General features: G+C 32.4%; 1 pseudogene; it reads right to left on the bottom strand.

Moving 5' to 3' along the window:
• Nucleotides 1–432: 432 nt before the first annotated feature.
• On the bottom strand, nt 433–10,460 carry LOC118348167 (annotated as a pseudogene).
• Nucleotides 10,461–18,117: the final 7,657 nt, after the last annotated feature.

The raw sequence follows: 18,117 nt of genomic DNA, 5'->3' as shown, positions 1-18,117 counted from the left end.
AACCAGGTTCGAACCGACGCCGAACCGGCCGATATCGGTTTATACTATTTTCTCCCGCACGCCGACCGGTTCTTCACCGGTTTCGGCCGGTTCCGAGCTCCGGCGGCCGGTCTGAGTCGGTCTAGGTCGGTTTATCGGTTTTTTGTACAGCCCTATGGGCTATTGTCCCACTCCCAATATAACTTTTGAAGAAACCTCGAATATTATTTATGTATATAATAATTTATTATTATTATTTTTATATTCAAATAAAAAGACCTCTTTTTAAATGTGTCTTTAAGCCTCATTTTATATTGGGCTTCCCTTGATAAGTAGTTTCTGTTTGTAATGCTAGTCGATAATCAAAGTTCCATTGAATGAAACTTATTTTCTTGTCACTATAATACTTGCACTTCTGCCCTGGAATTACAGGAAAGTCCTCGGAATCGTATCCTAATTGGTTTTAGCAGGTTTAGTAGTGAGACCAAATCCAAATGGGAAGAGTGGGTCATAATGTGGATCCCCCACATTATTTGGAAGCTGATGAACAGTCTTGAACCATGTCCGCAGAAGCTTGCCTGTGAAACCATAGTCACCAAATAAAACATCGGCTACTCCTTGGCCTTCAGATCCTGGGTGTTCTCCTACTACAACAATGGCATAGGAGAATTTGTTTGAATTGACATATTCAACATCCGGGTTCTCCTTGTAGACTACTTTGGTCTTTGGATCAATGGTATTTTCAATAGCTTAGAGGATTGTGGTACCTGCTCATGAGAAGGTTCATGTTCATGCAAAAGGGTTACTTTTTCTTTTTATGTACCATGTGCATGTTAGTAATAGATCATCTAAAAGGGATGAGTTTGAGTTTCAATGTACCGCTAGTAAGGTTGTTGCCACTCTATTGTCCACCCACCGCATTGGTAACCAAAATTGTCAGCATATGGCTGCCAGCAACAAGTATTTTTTATGCTTTCTTGGGAAGGGGTAGCAATGGCTTGTCTGCACACTCACCATTCTTCAACAACACCAGTGATCTCCTAACAGCTTCTCTGGCCAATTCTCTATGCTCCTTTAAAGTGCAGTGGCATAAATGGTGTAAGGATGTTTCTGTTGTTTGTGAGGGGTCAAATTAAACATCCTGAGCTCGTTTAAAGTCCCGCCATTTCTTGTTTGCTAAATGCCTTCATATTGTAACGAGGAAAGTGACACGTCTCAGAGCTTATTTGAATATGTACCATGTGGTTGGAAAATAATTTTTAGATGACATGAATTAACTCTCCAGACCTCTCGGGGACAGGTCATTACATCAGTTATGATGATAGTGAATGCTATCAATAATATGAGTAATGGCAGTAAAATCTTTATTTACACTTACTAAAATCTAAGTTCAGGAATTAGATGTGAGAGAATTCCTCTTTAATTTGATTATCTTTATTTACACTTACTAATGAGACATTTTAAATGATCATTCATTTAAATAAATAATGAGCTTGTGCTATTAAAAACAGGCACAAAGTCGAAACCAAAAATGATATACCAGGAAAAAAAAATGGTCATGACATCTAAAAAGCTACCGACAAATTTCAAATTAAACGTTGAGCAACGAAAACTCCAAAAACAGAGTTGAAGGAATATACATCGGTAATATGATAATGAATCGCAAGAATCCAATCGGAAATGAAACAGTAGAGAGTTGCTTCATAGAGAGGAATCAAAGTATACTTTCGTCCAATAGAAAACTACATGATAGGCACATCACATAGCAGTAGCAGTTTCCCCTTTTTTGTTCTCTTGCATTTGCCATTTCATTGTCCAACAAAATAAATTGAAAAAAAAAGGAGAAAATACAAACGAAATGAAAATCAATTTAGGGGAAAATTACTGTCTATGGAATGCGATCAACATCATGCTCACAAAATTATAAGAATGTGCGGTTCATGCGAAAATTTGATGGGAAGTAAAAGAAATTGAACTCCGAATCACACTGGTTTTACCGCTCTTTTGATTTCTATAAAAGATACAAACTCATCAAAACTCAAATGAATGCTTTCCAATCTCCAGGGCACCAAGGAATTCAAGATAAGTACTATAAATCTTTACAGACATTTATCTCAGCAAACAAACCAAGTATAAATCAAATGTCAAAATGCTCCTTTTGAGGCGCTCTGTTCCCTTTGGCTTTGGTTCACATCAAGGTTTCGTTAGTCATCATTATATAACACCAGATCATTTAGTCATCATTGCATTCACAAACCTTATTGCACGTATTGCGAAGAATCTGCATTCTTCACTTCCGAAAGCTCCATCTCTAATTTATGTGATAACTTCTAAATTACCTTATTGCAAACCCGGAAACACACGACAGAATATACAAACAAAACAATAACGAGATTATGCTTCTATGCACCGCATTTTTCGTCTAAACAAAAACATCCAAAAACTTGAGACTCGGTGTATTTCAATCAAATGTCAAATAAAGAAAAACCAAGTATAAATAAAATAAAATTAGGTTTGACACAAAATGCTCTTTTTGAATCACGAATCAGATAAAAAAAATTATGAGATGTTGATGAAAATTTGAAACAATAAAAAAACCTCGACAGATGAGCTGTGAAATCTTGATGTGAACCAAAGCCAAAGGGGAGAAAGCGCGGGACCTGATTGTTCCTTGTTAAACGCAGAGTATAAGGAATGAAGAAGAGGTGTTTGAGAGAATGCTTAAGACGAAGTCAGATTTGCTTTCAAAGCTCTCACTCACATTTGTTCTTCTATTACAGTAGTGCAGTGTTTTTATAGCAATTACAAGTATACACTTTGATTTCTTTTCCATGTGCAATATATGACAACTGTCCTATAGAAAGTATATCTGTTATACTTTATTCCTCTGTCATCGTAGGTTTGCTACACACATGTGTAGAGCGGCTGTGTCGGTCTGAAGAGTTGCTGTATTGCTCTGAAGGGGTCTGAAATGAAGAGGCAGCAGAGCTTGGTGCTTCAGCAGATTGAGAGGAGGCAAGTGCCTTAATATTCCTGTAGGAGATGAGGCAGCGAACGAGTGCGAGAACAGGATGGTGGAAATTGAAGAAAGGGATTTCAAATGGATCTGCGAATTTGAAAGCGGGCGAGGGCGATTGGCATTTAATTAAAGTGAACTGAAGTGTGAAAGGAAAGTTTGGGAGGGAAAAAATTGTATGTGTATTTAATTAAAAATTTAGGCGCGTAAAAGAAAGGGGTAGACTGGTCAAACCGAACCGTAATTGCTCGTGTGCTCATGTTCATCCGGTTGGAATGGCAAAGCTCTTTCTTTTTTTATTTTTTATTTTTCTAATTTTTGACTTGTTCTATATGTTTCCCACCGACTCGAACGTTTGTCTTATTATTATTAAATTCTAATATTTTCATTTATAATTTTGTTCCTGTATTTACATTTTGTTGTTGTCTCATTTTCAGATTTTAAATTTTTTTTCTACAGTCTTCCGTTAGCTTCTGGATTTTTTTTTACATCTCTCGATCGTTTCAACCGCTTCGTTATTTCTATAGGAATTATCTTCATTTTTACATTTCTACCGCTTAAGCTCCTGACTACCTCGTATAAAAATGGATTCCCTCTCCTTTAATTTCACTGTTTGTTATCTCTCATTTAAACCTCCCCAAATCTGTTTCTTTCGACTCACTCTGGGTTCTAAATTTGTCTTCCACTTTTGCAATCTTGCAGGTCAGTTTTTATCTCTGTTTGCTGACTATTTCCTTGCGTTATTTACATGTATGAAATGGTTGAGAAATAAAAAATTTACATCACTATTTCAATTTTCAAAAACTAAATCTACTTCAAAAAGAGGAGTTATTGTGCTGTTGTTGTTGCCACTGTTATTTTCTGAATCTTGATTTCTTTCTGCTCTCTTTAAATTCCATTCTCTGTTTGTATATACAGTATCTGAAAATTTAATTTATGCTCCTTTTACGTTTCATTGTTAGTTTACGTCGCTACATATGCAAGTTAAAAAATTACAGACTATAAAATCAAAGAATAAGGTTGTGTTTGGATGTTGAAGTGAGTTGAGTTGAGTTGAGTTGAGATGATAAAATATTGTTAGAATATTATTTTTTAATATTATTATTATTTTGAAATTTGAAAAAGTTGAATTATTTATTATATTTTGTGTTGGGATTTGAAAAAGTTGTAATGATGAGTTGAGATGAGTTGAGAGTGGTTTGAGTTCCAAACGCACCCTTAAAACTATATATGAAGATGCGTTCAAAAATAAACCCACTTCAGAAAAATTATACATCAACTCAGATCTCTGTAGGAAAACCAGAGACTAGACTGAGAATAAAATTATCATCTAAACAAACATTTTAACAGTGTTAACAGTTGTTGGCCTTTTGTTGTCAGTTAATTTTTCATTGGCTTTAAATCATATTGAAACTGATATGCCTCTGTTCATTTATGTTTTCAATTAGATCATATGTTGTATCTGTTTTTATCGCATGGTTCATACACATCCAAATTAAAAAATTACAAACCACAAACTGTCTAAAACGTGTAAAATAAAGTTATCATCTAAACAGATATGCTAGAATCCAAACCACACACTATCTAAAACGTTTGGATGTTGAGAAGTGTTGAGAATGTTTGTGAATAGTTATGAGTAGAGATTGGAGTGAGTTTGTGGGTCCCATTGAGAGTATTTTGAGTTATTTGGATGTGTGAAATATGTTGAGTTGTTGACTTTTGAGTAGGTAGTTGAAAAATGTGTGGGTCCCATAAATATTATAGTGATTTGATTTTTAATAATAAATATTATAATAATTTTATTATAGTGATTTTTTAATATTAATAAATATTGTAGTGATTTTATTTTAATTTTATATATAATAATGATAAATATAATAATGATTTTATTTTTAATTTATATATAATAATGATAAATATTATAATGATTTTATTTTTAATTTATATAATAGCGATACATATTATAGTAATGTTATTTTTTATTTATATATTATAGTGATTTTATTTTTAATTTATATATAATAGTGATAAATATTATAGTATTTTATTTTTTATTTATATATAATAGTGATTTTATTTTTATTTATATATTTTAGTGTTTTTATTTTTTATTTATATATTATAATGATTTTATTTTTTATTTATATATTATAATGATTTTATTTTTTATTTATATTTAATAGTGATAAATATTATAGTAATTTTATTTTTTATATATTATATATTATAGTGATTTTATTTTTTATTTATATATTATAATGATTTTATTTTTTATTTATATTTAATAGTGATAAATATTATAGTGATTTTATTTTTTATTTATATATTATAATGATTTTATTTTTTATTTATATTTAATAGTGATAAATATTATAGTAATTTTATTTTTTATTTATTATATATTATAGTGATTTTATTTTTTATTTATATATTATAGTGATTTTATTTTTTATTTTTATATTATAGCGATTTTATTTTTTTATTTATATATAATAGTGATAAATATTTTTTATTTATATATAATAGTGATTTTATTTTTATTTATATATTATAGTTATTTTATTATAGTGATTTTTTTTTATTTATATATTATAGTGATTTTATTTTTTATTTATATATTATAATGATTTTATTTTTTATTCATATTTAATAGTTATAAATATTATAGTGATTTTATTTTTTATTTATATATTATAGCGATTTTATTTTTTATTTATATATAATAGTGATAAATATTTTTTATTTATATATTATAGTGATTTTATTTTTTATTTATATGTAATAGTGATAAGTATTATAAAATATTTGTGAATAGTTGTGAATAGAGATTGAAGTGAGTTTGTGGGTCCCATTGAGAATATTTTAAGTTGTTTGGCATGTGAAGTATTTTTAAAAGTACGAGAATATTTGAAAAATGTTGAAGAATGTTTGGTACCCAAACATAGCCAAGCGTATATATGGCGATGCTTAAAATAAACTAGATACGATCATCCCTAAGAGCTAAAAAAACTACAGCCTACAAACTAGAAGAATAAAACTACATATATTCATCCCTAAAGGTTGTAAAAGAAACAGATTGAATAAAGAGTTTGAACTCAATAAATCAAACAAATCAAGAGATGTATTGCATGTGTAGATGTAAACAAATTTGTTAAACTCAGAATGAAACGACAAAAAAAAAAAAAGACCAACATAGATCGAAAAGTAAACTTTTCAAAACCTACGAATTATAGATGTGTTCAGATCACATCCAAACAAATATCATCCGTACCGAGTAAGAAAAAGCGTGCAAGAAAATACATTTCCGAACAAGAAAAGGAAAAAATTATTACACAAACAGGATAATAAAAAAAGAACTTTTTTAAGATCTAGAAAAAAGTTCCTCAAGATCTGAGAAAAAAAACTTTCAGATTTGTCAGAAATAAATGATAACAGCAAAAAAAATAAAGATACAAAACGAAAAAAAATGGAACAAAATTTCAAATCTGAGAAATAAAATCTCAGATCTGTGTGAGTTCAGAAAAGAAAATGCTAAGAAATAAAGAAACGGCTACAAAAAAAAAATATATAGAAAGAAAATAAGGAAATATTAACATTTTCAAATTAGCAAAACAGATCTACAGATATGTAGGAATTCGAAATAAAAAGACACTTCAGCCAAAGAAATCACCATTGCAACCCAAAACACAAAATAAATATAACCTAACAGAAATAAAACAAAAAATAAATATTATTTCTAGATCTGAGAAAGTGAATATCGAACCAAAAAAAAAGGAAAAAAATAACCACAAAAACGTGAAAGAACAGAAAAAACAAAAGCGAATACAAATAATGGAAAAACTAAAAAAAAAATAGACACCAATGAGATATGAACACGATCTCTTCAAATATATGAAGATCTATCCAGATTTATAGAAAAAAAAAATTTGAAAAAACCCAACTTGAAAAAAAAAAATTAACAGAAAAAAAAATATATCAGAAAAAAATGAAGATCTACTCGGATCTGAGCTGTAGATCTATAGGGAAATAAATAAATAGCACCATTCATATCTGAAACACGGTGTCTTCAAATATATGAAGATATGTTCAGATTTATAAAGAAAAAAAAATTAGAAAAACCAACATCAAAAAAAAAAAATCTACTCCGATGATCCGATCTGTATGTAGAAAACAAAAATAAAATAAAAAAATTAAAGAATTAAAAGCATCTGAAAAGAAACCCTAATAGAGCAACGGAAAAAAAAAAAAAAAGAAAAAAAAAAGAGAATGAACTTGTGCGATGGAAATATAAATAGAGAGAGAGGATAGAAATAGCCTCTATTGGCAATGGTTAGCTATTGTCAAGTCTAAAATTTGGTTACAATGTTAACTTTTAACTATAATATTAATTTTTTATTAAAGTCTACATTGGACTAACTATTTTAAAATTAAAATAATAATATAATATTATTTTTTTTTAATTTTTTTTTTTTACAAATACAATTCATATATTTCCTAAATCTTCATGCTTTGTAAAAATAATATATCTATTCTATCAATATTCTCAATTAGTAGAATAAATAATGTGTATGACATGCATGTTTTACCATTCATAGAGAGAGGGAAGTGAATAAATAATAAAATATTACTTTCCATTGTGAATAATAGCTAGCCATGTTTGGAGAGTACTTAAGATTTATTGTAGCTCAAGTCTTAAGTTTTGGACTTTTGGCTAGTCTAATGTGGAAGCTTTTTCTCATATCTAGCTAAAGTTTAGATTTGTATTGATATTTGGCTAGTCCATTGCCAATACTCTTAATCGTGTAGAAAGACTTATATTTTGGGAAGAGGATCTCAGCTTCTTGAGATGGTGAACCCTGGTTACAGATGTAGAGCAGAAAAAAGTTGAGAGAGATAGAGCAGAGAAAAGAGCACGGGGAAGAAGGCTGGGAAGAGAGAAATTTTTGAGGGAGAAAAATGAGGCTGTTGGCGTAGAGAATGAAATAAATAGAGAGGAGGAAAAAAAATTTAGGGTTCCTCCTTGCAAACGGCGGCGCCGTATTGGAGTAAGAGGTGTTTTATTTTTTTATTTTTTATTTTTACCTTGCATCATGAGGTTGAGGTATTTTTTTAAAATGTGAAAATTTTAGATTTTTTTTTCCCCGTTTATGCCTTTAGGTGTGAAAAATTCATATGTGTTAAAATAATTGTGAACCTAAATTAACATATCAATTACTCATAAAATTATAATAACAAAAAGAGTCTTCAAAAAATATGCTCTATTTCTTTTTTGCATTTTTTTCCTTTAATTCCTACTTTATTTCCAAATCCAAAATTAAGAAGAACATTTGAGAACTTTTAAAATTTGTAATATATTAAAATTTATTCAATCTGTTTATATATTTATTTTGGAAATAATAAATATACGCCATTTCCAATGAACTATAACTATTGATATAGATCTAATATTTTCTATTTTTTTTTTTAACTTATAGATTCGCTGCTTCTATCTTCATTTGTTGTTCTTCAAGTTGGCTATTGTCAAATTCTCCTATTCTCATTGTTCTATTAGCTACCCTCTTGAAATAATTATTGAAATGAAATGATATATTATTGAAATGATTATATGATCTTGTATAATATATTTCTTTACAACAGGTGTTTTGGTTTTGTCATTTGTGCTTGTCTTCTTATTCGTTATTCAGCTTTATTTCCACTAATCTTTTATTTGCCCATATCTCCAGGTACGTTTTATTATTATTTATACAAATAGATGTTATTTATATGTGATTATTTTCCCATATGTTATAATCATAGATATTCTACAAATAATATATGTGATTATTTTTATGATCAGTGAAAATTTTAAAATATAAACAAAACTATTACATTTTATAATTATATATATTAACCTATCTTCTATTATTACATATTTTTATATTTCACAAATGTTATTTTTAAAAATATTTTTTATATTTTTACAATTGGGCACACGTGCAATGCACGTGTTTGCCCTTTACTAGTAATTATATAAAAGCCAATTTTTAATTGATGATTTGGCCTTCTCTTCACAATATTCGGGATAAGCGTGTTTGTGTACTAAGATCACTTCACTATTATTTAATATTTTATCATTATTTTTTATTACTTTTCATTATTATTTATAGATCATTTAAAACCATTTCACTATTAAAACGTATGTTACATTTGAGTAGTGAAGTAATCTCAAATATTTTATAAATAATAGTAAAAGAATATTGATAAAATATTAAATAACAATAAATAATAATAATAAAATAAAAAATAATAATAGAGGATTTTCATAATTCTCTAATGCCCAAACAGAGGCAAGCGGTATGAATTAAAACCTCACGCAATCATGTAAACTGGCGGTTTCTCCAAACTACATTGGTTGCTTTTTGAATCTGACATTTTATTCATATAAGGTGCGTTTCCAGATATTTAATATAAAATATTTTCTTCAAATAATAATAATAAATTGTTATGATTTTTTTTTTAAAAGAAAAACATTCATCACATTAATCAATAATGGAAATAGTTCGATCATGTATTACAGAATTTCAGTAGGTCCTTCTTCAATCCAAACAATTTCCTCATTACTTTGTAAGCCCAACTTGGCAAGAATGTGAACCACTTGATTTCCTTGCCGTGAAACATACTGGAGCTTCCTTTAAGCAGACTGTCCAAAAACAACCTTCCGATCTTCCACAATTTGGCCATATCATGAGCAATTCTTTGTTATATTCTGAATATCAGTAACCAAAGTCAAGGAATCCCCTTCAAACACTACCTTATTAAACTCCAGCTCAACACACAAATCAGTAGCCCTTTCTAGAGGCACAATTCTGCCTGTAAAGGAGAGGAAATAAAATCTCTAGACCAAGCTACAACTGCTAATAACTCCCATTGTGATATCTGAAAACACATCCCCCTCCCATCCTCTTACTGCTATCATGAAAGGTTGCATCCCAATTGGCTTTTATCCAATGCACCACTTGACCAATCTTCTGCTAACAATTTGGCCTTCACTTATCATAAGAGTTGAAGCTTGAGCCGCTTGGAATTCATCCAAGTCTAATCTTGCACCTTGCCACAGTTTCTTAGGATTAACAAATATATCTTCAAACACCCACCTATTTCTTCTTAGCCATAACTTCCTAAAGACACAAGCTGTAAGTTCAAGTTCAGATGCAGTTAGACATTCTGACAGCTGCTTCCAAGTAAAAACAAAATCAGTCTCAATAGTTTTAGATTTCTACAGAAAACTCTCTGAATCAGCCCAGACATCCATTGCAACTCCATAAGACCACAAGACATGGTTACTTGTCTCAACTTGCTGATTAAAAATAGGGCAAGCTTCATTCTCAGTAGCCTTCCTTCTAGAAAGATTACTTCTAGTAGGAACAGCCTCATTAACTACCCTCCACATAAAAACTTTAATGCATTTGGAACCTTCAAAGCCCATACCTTCTTCCAAAGTGCAGAAAAATGTTGCTGATCAGAACACCCCAAAAAAAAAATTAAATTTTGTTTTTGTTGGCACTGCAAAGATAGGCTGATTTAACAAAAAATAGGCCATTGTTGGTAGGACCCCAATACAGCTTATCCTCAGATCCTTTTCTACTCACAGTCAAGCTTTTAATCACTTTAGCTTCTTCCACCAAAAAAATCTCATCAATTAGAGGCACATTTCAAGAACCTCCAGGTAGAAGCAATTTGTCCACTGTATCCTCCCTATGTAAACCACAAATAGGGGATTGAACCATATGAGTGTTAGGGATTGGCAGACACTTATCCATCCAAATCCTTATTTTTTGACCATTACCCACCCTCCAACGCATACTATCCGTTACTAACCCAACAATACCATTAATACTTCTCCAAATCAAAGAAGAGGTAGTACCAATTTTTGCACTTAGAATATCCTCACTTCTATAATATTTATCTTTCATTATTCTAGCCACCAAAGAAAAAAGCTTTTTCAAAAGTCTCCAATATTGCTTTGCTAACAAAGCCTGATTGAAACTGACCATATCTCGAAACCCCATACCCCCATAATCTTTAGATAAACTAACCTTGTCCCACTGTTTCCATTGAATCTTGTGCTAGTTTGTCATGTGACCCCACTAAATCTAGCTATCAATTGAGAAATCTATGAATACAGCTTCAAAGGTAACTTGAATATACTCATAGCATATGTAGGTAATGCTTGCAAAATAGATTTTATTAGAACTTCCCTACCAGCCTGAGAAAAAAACTTATTTTGCCAATTATTGATTCGCTTCTTCACACTATCCAAGATGCTACTAAAAACTTTACATCTAGATCTACCCACCATCAAGGGCAACCCAAGATATTTTTTAGCATATCCACAAATTCGAGCCCCAACAGTCTGAGCTAAAACCTCCCTACTTGTGTTTGAACTAAAAAACAAAGAAGTTTTTTCGAAGTTTAATTTTTTACCATAAGCCATTTCATAGGTATGCAAAAGACCTTCCAAAGCTAACCATTGATCCATTTTAGCCGTACAAAAGATCAAGCAATCATCAGCAAATAGCAAGTGATTTATACTTATACCCCTCTTACTAACCTCCACCCCTTTTAGGACCCCTCTTGCCTCAGCATTATGTAATAGGGAAGATAGGCCTTTTGCACATAATAAAAAGAGATAAGGGGATAGAGGATCCCCTTGTCTCAAACCTCTAGAAGGGTATATCAAATTGCTACTATGGCCATTCACTAAAATTGAATACTTAACAGTAGAAACAAAGACCATGATTCTGTCAACCGACTTCATGCTGAAACTCATTCTTAACTTAACAACCTTTAAATAAGGCCATTTCATCCTATCATATGCCTTAGACATGTCTAATTTAATAGCCATACTTCCTTTTTTCCCCTTTAGTTCTCATTGTATGAATAGCCTCATAAGCAATCATAATGTTATTAGAAATTAAATGACTCGGAATGAAGGCACTTTGATTGTAGGAAATAATCTCAGGTAAAATCTTTTTTAACCTGTTTGCTAGTGTCTTAGCCATTAGTTTATAAATCACATTACATAAACTTATCGGTCTAAAATCACTAACAGCTTTAGGTTTGTCCACCTTAGGAATCAAAACCAAATTAGTCCTATTCATTTCATTGTAAAAAATACCAGAATTCAAAAAATCCAGAACCACATTCACAACTCTATCACCCACTATACTCCAATAATCCTGGTAAAAACAAGGGCCAAAACCATCAGGGCTTGGGGATTTAAAAGGAGCCATTTGAGATAAACCCAATTCAACCTCCAATCTGTCAAAAGGTGTATCCCGTGTATGGGACATTTCACTAGTTATTTTACAACTCAGATCAGCTAACCCATCCTCAATTATCCCATAAGATGGGCTAGTTGAACAGAAAATACTAGCGAAATGATTCTCAAAAGCCTTTGAAATACTAACCTAGCCTGTCCTTAAGATATCATTAGAATCCCTAACCTCCATAATTCGATTCCTTCTTCTTCTCTGAGTAGCACACAAGTGGAAAAATCTATTGTCTCTGTCACCAGCCTTATACCAGTTTACTTTAGCCCTTTGTTTCCATCTCAAATCTTCCTTCTCTAAAAGCAAACCAACCTCTTTCTATAAAGCTTTGATAGCATCCTCCTTATCTACCCCTTCTTTGTCTTGTAATCTCTTCAAAGGAGCACTTTTCACAGCAATCAATTTCTCGACTTCTGAACTCTTGGATTTGTTCCTGTTACCCAGCTCTTCACTGCACTGCTTCAAAGAAGCATGTAATTTATCTTGATTAGAACCCCTATCAAAACTTCCCCTCCAAGCTTCTGCTATAACTTTACTACATTTCTCTTCTTTTGACCAACAAGCCTCAAACATAAAAGGTTTGATTTTCCTTCCCATTACCCCACCTTTTGAAACCAAAGAAACTAAAAGGGGAGTATGGTCAGAACATCTAGCCACCATTGTATCCACCAGTATTCGAACACCTTTTTCCTGCCATATTTTATTAATAAAAACCCTATCTAATCTTTCCTTAGTGAAAGTCCAATTTGAATGCATATTACTCCAGGTAAAAGGATTTCCATGACACCCCACATCTATCAAATTGTTTTGATCCACAGCCACTGAAAACCTTCTCATTTGCAATTCAGATCTATCTCTACCTCCCACCTTCTCAGAAGAGAATAAAATCTCATTAAAGTCCCCAAATAAACACCAGGGATAAGAACCTGGATTCAATCTATGTAACAAATCCCAAGATTGAACCCTTCTACTAGTCTGAGGATCCCTATAGAAACCAGTGAGCATAACCTTCTCCATTTGATTCAACCCATTAACCCATCCAGTAATATGTCTTAATGAAAAATTGTGAACTGTAAACCCCAAATCCTCTTGCCATAACATAGCAATACCCCCACTTCTCCCGAACTGGATGTACTGAAAAGCAACAATCAAAACCCAACTTTCTCTGAATCCGATCCATTTTAGAGGCAACAAGCAGTGTCTCCTTGAGAAACACTACCTTGGGAGACTTATCTTTCACCATTAGTGAAAGTTCATGAACTATCTGAGCGTTCCCAAGCCCTCAGCAGTTCCAACTGAATAGAATCATAATTCTCGGTGGGGCTGACTGGCAGCCTCCGCCAATAGCACCTCAACTGAATCACTTCGGTCCTCAACCACAATTTTTTGTTTTCTCCCCAAAGAGACATCATCTTTTTCATCATGTAAGAACAATCCAACTCTTTTCTCATGAGAAAAGGATACAAGAGATAGACCTGGAGTGCCTTGCTTTCGGGCCTTCCTCTTCCATTTCCTACTACACGACACATCAGCTTGTTGAGGCGAGGGAAGCGGATCACCATCACTTATTGTCACAGCCCCTTCTTCTGCAACTCCCTTTTGATCCTTCTCCACTTGGGAAATTTGTTTCGAAGCTCTGGTAGCAGGGAGCTTTCCAATATTGAACACCATTGTACGGCTACAGTCAAATTGTTGGACTGGATATGGGCTAGAAACCACGGGCCCAGGCCCAATTAAATCCGTAGCCCATTTCTCTGAACCCTCTCTTATCAAAGTGTTTTGTGCATTGAGCTTAGAATCAACGACAGTTGTAACTGCCACCTTCTCGGTTTCCTTGTTAACTTCCACATTTGGAAACTGAGCAACCGCCTCTTGAGAGTTCTCAACTACCACAACATTGTCAGTTATCCCTTGATTTTCGGACTCCTCTTCCCCCATCCCAAAACCACTACTTTCCTCACCCCACCGATCCACCTCCTTACGTCCCAAATTCTGGCCACCTTCCTTGGGTGCACCAGAGAAAGGCGTCGTAGAGCCTTCATGTCTATTTGTCACAAGCCCTCCTCTTTTGCCTCCATAGAACCTAGCCCGTAACCAACTTCCGAATTGAGTTCCACCTTTTTGCTTTATAGTTTTTGGGGAAATACACTGTTGTTTTCCATGAAACATATGGTCACATGAAAAACAAATGTGAGGAAGCTTTTCCCATTGGATAGGAATCCACAACCTCTGAGAATTATATTGAATTGTTCTTCCCCGAGAGACATGTTTACATAAATCCACCTCAACAAGAACTTGAAGAAAAGGACCCCACCCAATGCCATCATTTGGAATATCGACCTTTAGCACTCTGCCAATCAACTTACCAATTTGTTCACCAATAGCATGATTCATACAACCCATTGGAAGCCTAAAAAGCTGAATCTAGAAACAATCAAACGCAAGATCCATAGCATGAGGTGGAATGCTCAAATTGACTGGTTTGAGGACAAAAACCGAATTATCAATTATAAGATCCTTAGTACCTCTAAACCAACCCGTCTATCAACACACACCTTCCCAATTAAACTCCTTTTCTTGCAGTTACGCTGTAGCCCGAAATCCACATGCTCAATCTCAATCGTAGCACTCTCACCTTCATTGAGATCGATTTTATTCCAATCCTCCTGCAAGTCTTCCATCACACTACAATACCCCACCCATAAGTGAGACAATCCTTCTTACTCCAACGAATAAGAATACTAGAGATCCTTCTCCTCTATCGTCGCACACGAGAGAGAGAATAATCGTTAGATAAGGAGAATGATTTTTTTCTTCTCGTTATGATTTGAGATAGTGTTTTCATAAATAATTACAAAACATGGCCAAAGTTAAATATTCATAAATAATTAAATAGAGCCGAATATGCAGGTTGAGATTTGGTAGCATCGAAAACAACACAAAATCATGAAAAATTACAAATTCTGAAGAGGTGCAAAATGGCAACCGAAAAAAGGGGAAGCAGTTTTCTGCTTTTCTAAAAGAAACCGCAGGCAAATTTTCCATTCACTCTTTCGGTTGAAAATTGCTCTCTATTCTTGCACTTTCTTCTTTGCTCTCTCTCTCTCAAATAAACCGAGGCCAGGCTACTGTACTTTATGCATTCTAGTGCTTCTCTGGTGTGGAGGTGCTAAAGTTCAAAGGAAAATAAAACAGGTCAGTCCGATTGTCTTTTGTGTGTTTATAGTATATATAGTCTATCTATGTATTACACATGTTTGTTCATAGTCATGAGAAATGAAGTAACTGATACAATAAATTCTGGAAATTTAGAAAAGCTTGCAAGTTTTAGATTTGCTGGTTGAAAAATAGGGAAACCATCAATCTAAAGGAATATAAACATTGTTGAAATAGAAACAAACAAAACACTGTGTACTTACCGAAGATAATGTTTGTCTTCATTTGTTCTTCCTTTAGATTGCTTTCCCACATTAGTTTCCAAAAGTCTCAACCAAAAAGTTCCTCACTAACAGTCTATAGGAATGGAGACGTAAAATGTCTATAGGAATGACGACATAAAATGTACTAGTTCTGAAATGCATACTACCATGCATTAACCTTCTCTGTTTTATATCAAAACTTACCTTCAAATCATATAAATAATAGCCAAGGTTATCCCAAGATAGATTATTAAATGATGAACTCTATTCATCATATACAAACAAGCTTACCACATGTCTCTCTTTATTATACATTCATTCCAAAAGGCTTAAGCAATAATATAAGAAAACAACACCATCCAATTACTAAATTTTAAAATAGAAAAAAAAAATAAAGCATAAATAGTAGGCACAAAAGCAATGAATCCACCTCTGTGCGCAAAATACGTTAAAATCAGCACTATCAACACTACCATGGTGTAGAACATTACTTAAGACTCGCTTAACCCTTAAATATATGAAAAATAGATGAAGTAACATTTTACACAAAAACCTTATGAACATTAGTCTCCAACAAAAACAAAAATCACATGTCCAACCTTACAAACTTTTGTAAGATTCTTAGAAGCACAACTTACCCCCAAAATCGTAAGGAAACCAATCTTAACAGGTACCATTACCTGGTACGTATAGAGTTTCACATATAATTAACAATAAAAACCCCAAAAAATTTACATCAATTTCGAAAATTCTCAACCAAAAAATTTTTGGGATTCCAAGAAACAATTATAACATAAGTCACTCAATGAACTTAAATAAAAAAGACAAAGTTTATGAAATCTGAACTAAATCCAGCAATAAGCATATGAAATTATGAATTCCATCGCCAAGTTTGAACATCTCTTTAATTTTAATAATTTTGAGAATTTGAGGCTAATAGAAAATGCTTTGCAATTTAAAGAAAACCCAAAACATTCAAGCAACTAGATCACCAACATACCAATGACTTGGTAGACAATGTTTAGATGATTTAAGGGTTGAGAATGACCTGAGGAAGGCCAGATTTAAATACTTGAAACCTAAACAGAGTCACGGACCACCTGAGCCAAGAAAACCCAAAAACCTACAAACACGAAAAAGAGAAGAGGAAGTGTTTTAGTATGCATATGCATGAAACCTACACAGGTCCAAAGAAAAACCTCTAACCATTGCACCAATTTTCAACCTTAGCACAAAGGACATGAAAATTTCATAACCATATCCTTAGATCCTTTGCGAAAACTATAAAATATACCTTCTGCATCCAAATCTACAGATCTCTATGAGTCCTATACCAGATCTCCACAATTCAAAAGCTACAGAACCCAAAAAGAAAAAACCACCCATATTCTAAAGAAATAGCAGATTGAGCTATGTTACTGAAAGGTCATAGGCGAGATAGTCACGACACCGAGAGAGACAGCGGCCGAAGCTTGAAATAGAGAGACACAGCGGCTATGATTAACGATTTTGAGTGAGAGAGAGAGAGAGAGAGAGAGAGAGAGGTCTAAGCAGATCGAGAGAGTGTTTGGAGAGAGAGTCTGAGATACGAGTGAATGAGAGGGGATAAAATAATTAGTGAATGAGAGAGTCTGAGATACAAGTCTAGAAGATCAAGAGAGAGTGTGTGGAGAGAGAGTCTAAGATACAAGTGAATGAGAGGGGAGAAAATAATTAGTGAATGACAGAGTCTGAGACACGAGTCTGAGATTTGATTAAATATTTTTTTCACATAATTTTTTAATATTTTTAAATATTTTAAAAAATACAATATTATTAAATAACATTTTCTTAATCACTACGTAAAAAAAAACTAAGAAATAAAAAAAAAAATTGGAATGGGACATGTGAAGTTATTAGTTGGAGATATTTTTGGTATTGCTCGAGAGAAAATATTAAATAGTTAATGGATTTTTATCATCAACTTGGAATAATTGGGATTCTATAACTAGGAAGAGTAAATTGTATGGGATTTTCTAGCTGAAATCAAATACTCTAGATTTATTCTTATTATTTTAAAAATCTTAATTTTAATGTTCTTTTCTTCAATTTAATTTAAATAAACTATTTTTCAAAATTCGATTTTCAAAATAGTATTTCATTTAGTCAATTTTAATACTTAATAGCATAATTATTCCATATGGGTTTGATAACCATTTTCTTTAAAACACTTTACTACTTGTTACAATTCTGTGCACTTGTAGATATATTTTATGCAAACACTTAGCATCATTCTCTATCTAGTACATAAGCAACGAAACTAGAAATAGAATTACACTTCACTTGGAACACTCTCCTTCTATACCTGGGCTCTTATGTGTCCCTAACTATGCTAAAACCTACGAGAATCCAT

The sequence above is a fragment of the Juglans regia genome, chromosome 4 (genome assembly GCF_001411555.2).
Source record: "Juglans regia cultivar Chandler chromosome 4, Walnut 2.0, whole genome shotgun sequence".
In the NCBI taxonomy this organism is placed as follows: domain Eukaryota; kingdom Viridiplantae; phylum Streptophyta; class Magnoliopsida; order Fagales; family Juglandaceae; genus Juglans; species Juglans regia.
Note: the sequence above shows the minus strand (reverse complement) of the source record. Positions and strands in the feature narration are given on the sequence as shown.